The sequence below is a fragment of the Mercenaria mercenaria genome, chromosome 2 (assembly GCF_021730395.1).
Source record: "Mercenaria mercenaria strain notata chromosome 2, MADL_Memer_1, whole genome shotgun sequence".
Lineage (NCBI taxonomy): Eukaryota > Metazoa > Mollusca > Bivalvia > Venerida > Veneridae > Mercenaria > Mercenaria mercenaria.
In genome coordinates this window covers 88070614-88083856 of record NC_069362.1, presented here as the reverse complement: position 1 = coordinate 88083856, position 13243 = coordinate 88070614, and positions in this window count along the sequence as shown.

Genomic DNA, 13243 nt, shown 5'->3' with positions numbered 1-13243 from the left:
CCGCACTCTAAGTCGAACATTTCTCATCCGATTTTCACCAAACTTAAACAAAATGTGTTTGACCATGAGACCTCGGCCAAGTCTGATAACTAGCCAAATCGGTCCAGGCGTCTTGGAGTTATGGCCCTTGAATTACCAAAAATCGGTCATTTACTCTTGTCCGCACTCTAATTCGAATATTTCTCATCCAATCTTCACTAAACTTAAACAAAATGTGTTTGACCATGAGACCTCAGCCAAGTTCGATAACTAGCCAAATCGGTCGAGGCATTTTGGAGTTACGACCCCTGAATTATCGAAAAATTGGCCTTTTTACTCATGTCCGCACTCTTAATCAAACATTTCTCATCCGATCTTCACCAAACTTGAACAAAATGTGTTTGACCATGAGACCTCGGCCAAGTTCGATAACTAGCCAAATCGGTCCAGGCATTTTGGTGTTACGGCCCTTGAATTATCGAAAAATCGGCCTTTTTACTCTTGTCCGCATTCTAAGTCGAACATTTCTCATCCGATCTTCACCAAACTTGAACAAAATGTGTTTGACCATGAGACCTCGGCCAAGTTCGATAACTAGCCAAATCGGTCCAGGCATTTTAGAGTTACGGCCCTTGAATTACCGAAACAATCCGTCTGTTTACTCTTGTCCGCTCTCTAAGTCGAACATTTCTCATCCGATCTTCACCAAACTTGAACAAGTTCGATAACTAGCCAAATCCGCCCAGGCACTTTTGATTTATTGCCCTTGAATTACTGATTGGATCCACTCATCCAGACCATCTAATTGGATCCACTCGTCTAAAACATCTAGAGAAACTAACTTTTTTCATAGGGGCAGTTGTGGGAGACATGCGCTTTTCTCAAAAGCATCTCTAGTCTAAGTTTTCGTTCACTTTTGGAATATCTGTTTCATCTGTAAAATAGTCGACCGGGGCCGCATCATTCATCTCATAAAACAGATGGATGTAATAATTTCTGCTTCCAGTATATGCACAGGAGTATAATATAGCCTTTCATGTTTTGGTGTCAGTCAGAAAAGATATGCTATTTGACCATATTTCTGTAAGTACTAATTTCTTAGGATACATTTACTAATATACATCTCTCGCTGGGGGTTCTTTAATGTTGAGGTGTTTAGTATAGATGGGTACTGAGCTGTTTGTCGTCCTTTGACAATTTTTTTTTTCTGTTAACGAATTCTGCTATGTTTACTAATTACCGTGATGTTGTTCTGACCGTGAATGCCCTGTTTTGACACTTACCGTTAAAAGTGCTATACTTTATATCACGTTATCTATCTATGTGTGCATAGCTTTAAAAAAAACTACATTTGTACTTTTAGACTTGAGTGTCTATCTCTTGATCCAACAATTTAAGCATTTAGCCTATCATAATGGTTAATATATGCATTTTTCTCTACTAAGATTCACTTTAGTTGTATATTTATGCAATGTTTGTTACATATTTACTTAGATCCAATGTGAAATGAAAATGATTTTACTGTTTGAGATCAATTAACCATTTTAAATTGAAAGTTGAGATGAGTATATGATAGAAAATGCTAAAATTTCCCACTCCATCGTCTTTTTGAGAAACGTTGGGCTTTACGCTGATGGTTTGATATACCATTTACCAAAAGTCTAAATCTTAAGTGTAAATATATATTACACAAAGTGATTTTTACCCTTTCACATGATCATGACGACGACGACCAATACAGGCAACTTAAATATGACTCGTTTACCTAGGTTCCAAGTTCACAAAACATTTTTCGGTCTCACCTGAATATGAAATCATGATAGCAACTTTTACTAGAACTGCAAGATTAAATTCCATTTGAGACTAGCCATCAATACTGCATTGTCACGTGAAAATAGTCATTAACTAAGCCTTGAAATGTTTTTTTAATAAGCGTTAAATTCTAAATATTCAATTTAGATTTAAATCACAAAATTAGATTATGTTTTATTATAAAAACCTGCTGAGACTGAAACTGTTTTGCGAACAGGAGGCCAGGGTATACAATAAAAGAGAACGGTCTGAATGCGCCATTGCTATAGAGGAATAATGACCAACATTTCTTGACAGATCTTCAACAATTGAGAAGACCATTATCATTGTAGAAGACATACTTTTAGATCAGAATGCTTTAAGATTTAATAGTATTCTATAGTCATCTGACATGCATGGATTTACACATTGACCTTAATTATCCGCGAGTATGCATAAGATGTTGCAATTACAATGGTTAATAGCACATTGTATTTTATGTTGACGTTATCTGTCCTGATCTTTGTGATCACACTGACAACATCAACATGTAACATGGACATTTTCTACTTCATTTCGAAGCATGTACCCACGAAACCGTTTTCAGATAAAAAGTGTTTTAAAATACTACATTCCATTGGCTTGATCACCTAGTGAATGCTTCATATGACGGAAAACGCATCCGTTTTGACTATACGGCATAAAGTCAGACATCTCGAACAAAAGCCTGCGCGCTAGAAGAATCAAACCAAACTTACAATATTGCTATCTATGTGCTAAGTCATAAAATTACATAATTGCTTCAAAGGCCTGGCCATGTCTGGTGTCTTTACTGCACATTAGAAAAAAAGAACGTTCCTATTTATGTGTCATATGCTGTAAACCTCAATTTTGTGTAGCTCATTACAGAATATTTGTTTAAATCTAGAAATCTATCAGACACATGTTCACCTTAAAACATCACTTTTTACAAGTTTACTAGTGAAACAAAGGAAACACTAAAATAGTTAATTCATCTACGTTCCACTAAGATCTGTGCAATGCATCAAAACGAAGATATGTAAAAGTTCTTTGAAAACGGTGAATTTTTAAAAGCGTTGAACTCTCCGAAAGTGTGGCCCCGTTATGTTGATATTTTCCAGAACTCAATGTATATATCAGTATACTGCCAATTGTTTTGTAGAGTAATATATATGTTTTATATGCTGTCCAATGTCCATGTGATAAAGTGTTGTTTGAATTTTTTCTCAAACTGTAAGGTTAAGCGTTACAAGAGGAGAAAAGTGTGTGAGCTTTTAAACTGTCATTTGCTGTAAGACATTATGCAGACGAATAACTACGTTTTAATCAACTTTTGAAATATAACAAAAACAGCACATTCGCGTGTATTTATTAAGAATTTAGCGAAAATAAATCCGTTGTAAAAATGTGATTTTACAGTCAACAAAAGTATGGATGTTGATGACGCTATTAAACTTTAATTATTTCAAATACAAACAAGAGTACCTATCGATTGTCGGCATGCATCTTAGCAAAATCAAAGCAAACTGTACCCGTTAGAACTTCAGTTTTGTGTATCTAGAGTTATGTGGTAATAAAATGTTTTTGTTAGTTACAAATAGGTACGGATCATTTTACTTCAACGAACTCAAAGTTCAAAGTGTTGAAAGAGTAAATTATTACTGTCCGACAAGCCAAAACATTTAAATACCACGAAGAAAGATCTTAAGAAGGCACTTATTTCAAATTTTCATATAATGATGAATTATGATGCCCTAAAGCAGATAATATAAATATGCGCGATGCAGAAAATGTTTAATACTGATTCATGTCTTTCACGTTTAATTTCAGAGGACGACAATCTATTTACCTGCAGCAATTATAATCGATGCTTATGACCGTATGCTTGCAGATTGACATGTGCATACTTCTGGGAAAACCTTCTGCACAAAACAGCCCATAAAAATAGTAGTACCAGACCTAAACATGTAAACTTTAGTGAACAAATGTGACCATATTTCGACATTCAATCAAGAAGTACTGCTAGGAGTTTTATGAAACAGTGCAATAAAACCATATGTATCTGTGACGTTAGCAGTTTCGTATAAACTGAACGTTTCTTTATGAAACTTCGTGATTGGTTTAGTATTGCATCTCTCCGGAGACTGAAACCTAAAATATTAATAAGAAACACTTCTTATAATACACAGCAAAGTTCTCTAATAACTTTTACTCTGTTCAGACTTCTTAGCGAAGTTCGGAAAATTTCTTCCATGAAATTAGCTCTGTGAAACACACTTCTGGAAATTACTTTGGAAATCATGTCCACTCAGAGCAGTCCGCGAAATTACTACTACTTAGTGCTATCCGGGAAATTATTTCCGCAGATTCACTACTACTGCATAGTACGCGCAGTCCGAGAAATTACTTCCGCGAATTTAAGACTGCTAGGTTCATTTCGGAAAATTATTTTCGAACACCGACCGATTGCTCCTAAGAAAACCTACAACAATCTAACACCGGTTATCATAAAGTAGTATCTGTAGTCCCAGTGTCAATTTTTCAGAAACTAAAGCTCAATCTTATACAATCAAAATTAATTTTAATAAATCATAAATCAAAATAATCCGAGACATTTAAAAATGTAAAATGTTAACCAAGCCGACGGAAGGAATTGAATTGATTATCTGATAAAATAATAAAAGGCTGACAAGTAGCTATATATGGGAGGCTGTTGCAGTCGGTTGATATCGGGTTCATTTTCGTAATGTTCCATTGCAGAATGTGTATTAGTGATACAAATCAATGTTAAATATAATACTTTTATATTGCCTGGAATCACGCATGTTTCAGAAAAATATCTATCTACTAACGGGTGGTCTTCGGAATGTTCACGTTACACTTTGGGTCCCTAACATTCGCTGATGTGTCGTGTGATAGACATGTCGTGACTTAGGGAAACTATATAACAATACTACACCACCTTGTCCGTTTTGTTTATCATTGACAATATACTCGAGAATAACAAAGTGCCATATAGATCTTATATCACAGCCTTATTCAAATTTGCTTCCTAAAGACAATTTTTATATATGTAAGGCGACGATTTGTTCCATCATCAAACTTTCAGACTTCCCTACGATATCAGGCATGTTAGTTATTGCTTGATAATATTTTTTGTCAAACTGTTTCTTTACAACATTTTTGTAACTTAAAGATAAGTCATTAAAATACGATTTCATTCGACTTAAGTGATATTACCTCCGTGTTTAAACAAGATACGTTCTTTGAGAGATCCGGATTATCATGGGAACACTGTATGTGGTCAGATAAAAGTCTGATGAATTTTTGCAAAAATGACTTGAAGTCAGGGGAAACCGTTAGATAAAACTCTGTTATGTTATAAAATTGTTATCTATACAAAAGAAAAAAAAACTAACTTAATTGTATTTCTTCTAACGCCTTGTAGTTTAGATATTACAAAGCAATCACGCGGAACTTGGTCAGCTTTGTGACAATTATCCAACTTGTCAGAGATCTTATATGCCTTACACGTAAATTTAATGAAAGATGGCCTTTATTTTATTTTTTCATTGAGGTTTCAGCTCAGTTGCTGATTATCGCACTAATTAGATATGGCCTTTAATGTGTTCGCGGATTTTGAACTTGTTTCGGTCAATTTTATGACCGTAACACTAATGATCTTGGTGTGATTGATTTTCTCTAGGCCACGTTCACCTTCGCCTTTATTAACCTTACCCAGGTCGAAAGCGTAAATCTACTGACCATAAACAGTCAGTTCGATTGCTCTATTACCAGGCATCCTCAAGCGATTGATTAAAACCCATTGTAAGTCTAAAGAGCACCGTGACCTTTTACACCCTGGCTTCCAAAACAATAAGGCCCATCTACTGACCGCAGCTAATCATCTATGAAATTAGACAATCCTTTCACAAAGCTAGTTATTGACCGGAATACACTTTAAGTATCGCAAGCACTGTGACCTTGACTTTTGTACGTCTGACCTCAAAAGCAATATGTTTAGTGCCCACATACGATCATCTTTCAAAGACCTTCAGACTCTAGATTAGTATGGCATTGACCTTTAACCGCCTGACCCTAAAATTGATACAGTAATTATACTGATCATAGGACGTATACACACAGTCTAACAAACTGGCATATTTGAAGACAATCTTATTTAGCTCTCCTCCTTTAAATCAGGTTGTGCACTATTTTGAATTGTAAACAAAACATTATAAACAAATAAATCAAATTGATTCAATTAATTGCAAATCTCAATATGTTATTCATACTATCTAAAAAAGTCATTAAGGGTGATTCTTAAACTAACATAACTTTTAGCGCAGAAACAGATATATTAAATAGAGAAAGAAAGTGCATTACATTTTCAGCTTAATTCTGTGATAAATATCATTTATAAATATGAACATTGTTAAGATGCTTCTTCAAAATCCGAGCCAATATTTCTATACAATTTATTACGAAAACAACTAAAAGCACCCCTACTTATAACGACCAGAATCTGCTAAAACTTTGCATGAATTTTAGTTTATACAATTTCTGCTCTGATAACACGAATGAGCAAACAGAAAACCTAGAATTTACAGAAACATTTTTACGTTTTGTAAACAGAATATTGATGAACAGAAGCCAAAATATTTGTCAAGTGGTGAAAAAAATTATCCTTAGCACTAAATGTAAATCTGTCAAAGCACTCATGAAAAAGCACAGTTACAAAATATTTCATAACAAAGTCTAGCACCCAACAAAGGACATTTAACAAACAAATACGGATGTCTGCAGGTTTTTAGAGATAGGTCTAACACTGAATCAGAATTGAAGACATCTGCAACACATTAATCTGTGGTACAGTACCAACAGTAAATCTAATTGTGATGTAAAACAAACCTCTCAGAAAACGTACAAAAAGAACCATCACTAATATTTTTTGCAAATCAACAAATTTTGTTTCCATGAAGCTTGGAGGGAGGCACGGCTGCCACTGCCATTCACTTACTCAGTACTACTTATCATTATACAATTATATCAAGATTTTTTGTCTACGAAAACTTATATAAAATGGCATTGTTCCTGACTTAGAGCAAGTCATTAATCAATTTTTATATAGAATAAGAAGTGATTCTATAGATTAGTATACTAATGAAGTTACTGTATCAATTTGATATTTTTTTAATTTACGATTTTGAAATTTAGAAACAAATTATAAGCATTACTTTTAGTTTACGAAAACAAATGGAAAATAATGCAAAGTTGTTCTCAGGGGTTTTGTATCAGAGTATGTAAAATAAACTGTTAAACTGACTACTGGTATTTTCCGGAACAACATGTATAAGTTTGTTTTAGACAAAGCTGACGTGCAAATCGTAATAAATTTTAAGTTCAGGAAAAGTTGTCTAGCAAATTGGACTGTAGGAACAATTTACGGCGATTTTCAGTTTAGCTGTCAGTTTTAAATTATACAAAATTAGATTACATTTCCTGTCTTGACTGAAAACTTTCATCCATCTACTTATATTTGGAAACCTACCAGACAGCAACCTTTATATTTTAAATTAAAATATGATTTTACTGTTGTAATAGGTGAAACAGTATTTTAATTCTGTTTACTCCTATAGAATGCAAACTGAGTTGACAAATCTTTTGCACAAGCCAGCATGTCTAATTTTAGTTCTGAATTATGAGTACATGTAAAAGATACGGATATTACAGGATGTGTATATTTGAAGCCTACTTGATTTATCAATTGAATGATAGTGAAACTGATTTAGATATCAATTCCACCAATATCTCTCTCTCTCTGTGTGTGTGTCTCTCTCTCTCTCTCTCTTACAAAAATATAAAAACTTCAGTATAATAATGTTTGTTAGTGCTAATACTATCAGTAAAGGATGATTATCCTTAAACAATGACACTTATGAACTAACTCAGTCAAACCGAGTCTGCTATTATTTTTACTTGCTTGCGTTCTTTGCTTCCAAAGTATCTTCTTATAATTCCTACAGATTTTGTTTGAAAGCAGGTGCTACGAAAGTTATACATCCTAATAAAACATGAATTGTTTACAAAATAATGTGAAAATTACCCACTGTGACATTAGTTCGAGATAAACAAACTTACGCCGTGTCGTGACAGAGAGATAAATATTTAACAATAATATGCTATCAGTCCGTGCAATATAACCATTATGCTTCAGATACAATCTGATACAAATTTTACGTCGTGTCTGCTATAATTATTTATGTACAACATGTTCTATTATTTTATAATAACAGATAAGTCTGTGCAAAATACTACCAATGAACTTTAACATTTGCAGTGAATAAAGATAACCTGCAAATAAAGACCAACTTTTGACTCTCCAAAATGTTGTCTATATAGATAGGTTTGAAAGTAATTTCATCATCTCATGCTGTGGCGAACCAGCATCACGTTTTGGATAGGATATATGTTTTTGCGAGATGGATTGTCTAGTAATTCGATTGCTTTTCCTGTATCGTATTTCCATATGAGCTTTTTTTCATTTCTGCATACCAACTTAAATTGCGCTTTCTGACGTTTTCACATTTAATTATCTTCCTGCTAGTCTCTTTTCAGTGCTATTTTCATTCATTCTACCGATGTTACCAAACATACATAGGGCACGAAAATGAAATTTAGCTTCAATCAGGAGATGTATGGTGTGGGATCAGCTGTGTTCTGGGGTATTGACAAGGCCTGCTTCATTGTTTGCTTTTGAAATAACTCAAGTTGTTGAATGTTTTTATTGTTTGGGATGATCACTTCCAGTCTATATAGTAATATTGGCAGTAGATACACCTTTAAGATATGCAGTGATGTTTTTGGTCTAATCCTGTCTCTCAATGAAGACTAGCTGACAGTAAACTGTATAAAGTCCTTAGTGCTCTCTTTAAATTTTCATCAACTTTGATTGTCATAGTGGCGTTTATCTTTGTCGCTCTTTGTATACCAAGATGTATACCTTCTTCTTTGAGATTTGGTTTGTCATTAATGTTGTATTGAGTTTCAGTATTATTTTTTTGTTTTTTGTTCAGTTACCATACGTGTGACTGGTTGTATTTCATGTCTTTGTTTTTGGCTGTAGTCATATGCCATGTTTACAAGAATTTGCATTTCATTTGTTTTTGTACAGACTGAAGTCACATCGTCCGCATATGCAGTTGTCTACATTTAAAGTCACCAATTTGCATGCCTAGATTTGGGCATTCTTTCCTGCGAAGACATTCCGCATATACCTTTTATAGATCTGCACTCAATATTCCTCCCTTACGGATCCCTTGTTCTATATCGAAGGTTTGGGATACGTTGTTTCCCCATTCCGTTGATGTTTTAGCGTTGGTGTGTAAACTATCTATCAGGGACCAGTGTTTATTATTCAATCCAATGTGATAAAGTCTTCTCATTAGGTTTTTATGGTTCACCGCGCCGAATGCTGCTTTTGCGCATGTACTACAAGAATCATCAAGTCTTTTTCATCTTTACAATTCTCTGGTACATTCCTCAACAAACAGTGCTGCGTTTAATGGAGATGCTATGCTTAGTAACGGCCGTAAATCTTCTTTGTATTTTACTTTGTGTTTGTGTGTTTTATACATTTGGTTTGATCCTTTCTTTCAAAATACTGTCTGTAACTTTACAAATTTCTGGAAGTACTATTATCCTTATATAATATTTTGATTCATTTTTGATCCTTTTCATAAAAAAATAAAACAGGTGATAAAGCCCTATTTTCAGGTTATCATGCATGCAGGAACAAAACATCATATTAATGAGCTATTGTAGTAAGGTCAAAATCTGTTTACCTCCGTAATAAATTTGTTCAATCATTATTCCGTACACGTCTGTGCAGATTTTCCTTTGTTCATTGATTTAATGACTTTTTTCAATTTTGTGAATAGTTACGGGTGGGCATTCATTATTAAACAGCATGTTCTTAATGTGTTGTACTTCTTCTTGAACTATTGAGTGATATTCATTGTCATATTCTGGATCTTCTTATATGCATGCAAGGTTTTCAAAATGTTTCCTGAAGCCATCCAGGATTATATCACTTTCCGAGTATATTTCGTCTTCAATTTCAGTTCAGTGATTTTTCGATTAATTTTTCAGTAACTTATAAATATTTAGTATCTCGTTACATACATACAGTTTTATATATAATTATTTCATGGTCACGTTATAAACTCATACAATCTTTAAGTAAAGAAAAAAAGAAAAGGAACATATAGCAAATTGTATTCACATTTTGTGAATGGAGAATAGACGTTCACACATTTAACAGATGTTGTTATGACTGAACGGTATGATATCATACGTTGTACATATTTTACAAGTTATACAGTACAATGTGACACCCTGACAAACTTTGTACAAATATATTATACATGCATTAAGAGTACCCATTAAAGTGAATTGCACTAAGGATGAATCAAACATAAATAACAATATTGGTCGAAATGCATAATTGACATATGAATTGAGTAAAATCTAAAACGAACCGTATGTACCACCATATACAGAGGTGCCAAGCCGCCAGGAGAGGGTCGCTTTCCGACCATCTTCATGACTGTATATCCTGTGTTGCGTAGTGAGCAACACATGAGTGTCCCCTACCCCACGGCGGTGTCCACCGCAGGTGTAGGTTAGAGATGTTTTTCTTTGTTTACTTACAAGCTTGTGAAACAAATCAGTGTCGTGTTGTTGCGCAGCAATTATTTCTTCTTTCGCGTATTGTGATATTTTGCCTGTGCAGTTCTAATATGGCGACGCAGGTTCTTCTTTGCAATTTTTCTTTCACTGACCGTTGGATTATCGGAATAATTTGGGTTTCCTTTACCTTACCATTCCTTATTGATGTCTTCAACTAGTTTTAACGATTGTGATATGTCCTTGAGCTTTAGTTTTGCATTAATTTGCTGCGTTTTCAAGCATTTCAAAATTTTGTTCTACACTATCTTCCCAGTGTCATATTCTTGTTCATTAAACATTTCCATGACTTTCAGTTTATGAAACATGCAGACTACTCTAAAGACCCCATTCTAATAGATTTAACAGATGACTTTTTAAGAATGCCACAGAACAATTTTGATGAAGATCAATTAAGCGCTCCATAAGAAGCTGTGTTGAGTTAATTCTATCTTAAGATCTAGTAACTCCCAAAAGTTGTTTAACCTTTAGCCTGCTGGTGGCAAGTGGCTCTGCCTTAGCGACCAGTGCAGACCATGGTCCGCCTGCAGGGATGTGCAGGCTGATCATGGTCTACATAGTTCGCTATTCAATCAGAAAATTTTCAGTGAACACCCCTTTGAATAATAAGTGGTACTGCCCACCCAAATTGAATGTTGGACCAGTCCATTTTAGAAATTTAGCAGGGTAAAAGTTAAGTCTTTTTTATATTTTTAGCTCTAGTGGACCCTAAAAGAGGTCAAGTGCCCCCATTTTTTTAATAACCTTGAGAGAGGACCTTATTACGATGCTACAGACGAAGTTTGTTGAAGATCCACGAGCGGTTCATAATGTCATATAAAAGTTCACTATTTTAGCACTAGTGCACCATAAAAGTGGTCAACTGCCCTCAATAGTTCAGTGGTACTGTGTCCACCTTTAGTGCTGGACGTCGGGGTTTTGATCCCTAGCTGCGTTATACCAAAGACGTACAAAATGGTACTGGTAGCTCCCCTGCATGACATTCAGTATTTAAAGGGTTGTTCCAGAGGTAAGTATCTGGTACTGAATATCAAGTTTGTCGTACAAAAGCTTTGAAGTTCATGTTGTATGTTGTCTATATACGACATTAAATAAAGCTTACCTTCAACTTCAGCAATCCATGAAAAAAACAATTTAAAGATATTTCTATTTTTATCACTTGTGGCCCCTAAAAGGGGCCAAGCGCACCCAATGAAGGACAATTGGGAGAGGATCTTATTATAATGCTACAAGTTTGATGAAGATCCATCAAGCAGTTTATGAGTTGTATGAATGTTTTCCAAGTCTCAACAAGAGCTGTCGGAGGGCAGCAACGATCGACTATTCAACTGCCTTGTCGAAAAAGGGGCATAATATAGTAAACAAGAGCTGTCCGTAAGACAGCCAAGCTCGACTATTCGAAATATTGTCCCAGAAGCAGGAAAATATTACCCAAAAAGGTTGAATATCAAAAGAGTTTTAAGTTCAAAAGTGAGCATAATTTGACCAAAATGCATATCAGTTATGGGACTTGCTGCTGTCAACTAGTTTTATAACCCCGAAGGCACATGTGAAGTTTCAATTCAATATCTGCATTAGTTTTGGAGATGGAAACTCGCATGTAAAACTTTAACCAGAATTTTCAAAGTCCAAAAGGGGGCATAATTTGCTCAAAATACATGCCAGAGTTATGGGACTTGACCCAGTGAGGTTGGTAATTGATCTAGAAAAAGAAAAAAAAAAGTTTCAAATCTATAATTATGCCTTTTAGTAATTGCTGTATGTACTTGCACGCAAAACTTTAACCAGGATTTTCTAAGTCCAAAAAGGGGAATAATTTTCTGAAAATACATGTAACAGTTATATGGACTTGATCCAGTGAGGTTAGTAATTGATCTAGAAAAAGAAAAAATAAGTTTCAAATCTATATGCCTTTTAGTAATTGCTGTATGTACTTGCACGCAAAACTTTAACCAGAATTTTCTAAGTCCAAAAGAGGGCATAATTTGGCCAAAATGAAGGTCAGAGTTATGGGACTTGCTTCTATCAACTAGTTTTATAACCCCGAAGACACATGTGAAGTTTCAAATCAATATCTGCATTAGTTTTGGAGATAGTAACTTGCATGTAAAACTTTAACCAAAATTTTCTAAGTCCAAAAGGGGGCATAATTTGCTCAAAATACATGGGACTTGACCCAGTGAGGTTGGTAATTGATCTAGAAAAAGAAAAAATAAGTTTAAAATCTATATGCCTTTTAGAAATAGCTGTATGTACTTGCACGCAAAACTTTAACCAGAATTTTCTAAGTCCAAAAGAGGGCATAATTTGGCCAAAATGAAGGTCAGAGTTATGGGACTTGCTGCTATCAACTAGTTTTATAATCCCGAAGACACATGTGAAGTTTCAAATCAATATCTGCATTAGTTTTGGAAATAGTAACTTGCATGTAAAACTTTAACCAAAATTTTCTAAGTCCAGAAGGGGGCATAATTTGCTCAAAATACATGTCAGAGTTATGGGACTTGACCCAGAGAGGTTGGTAATTGACCTAGAAAAAGAAAAAATAAGTTTCAAAGCTATATGCCTTTAATTGATGTCTGTATGTACTTGCATGCAAAAACTTAACCAAGGTGTGACGCCGACGCCAGGGTGAGTAGAATAGCTAGACTATTCTTCGAAAAGTCGAGCTAAAAAGCAAAATAGGGTTATGGAACCTGCATAG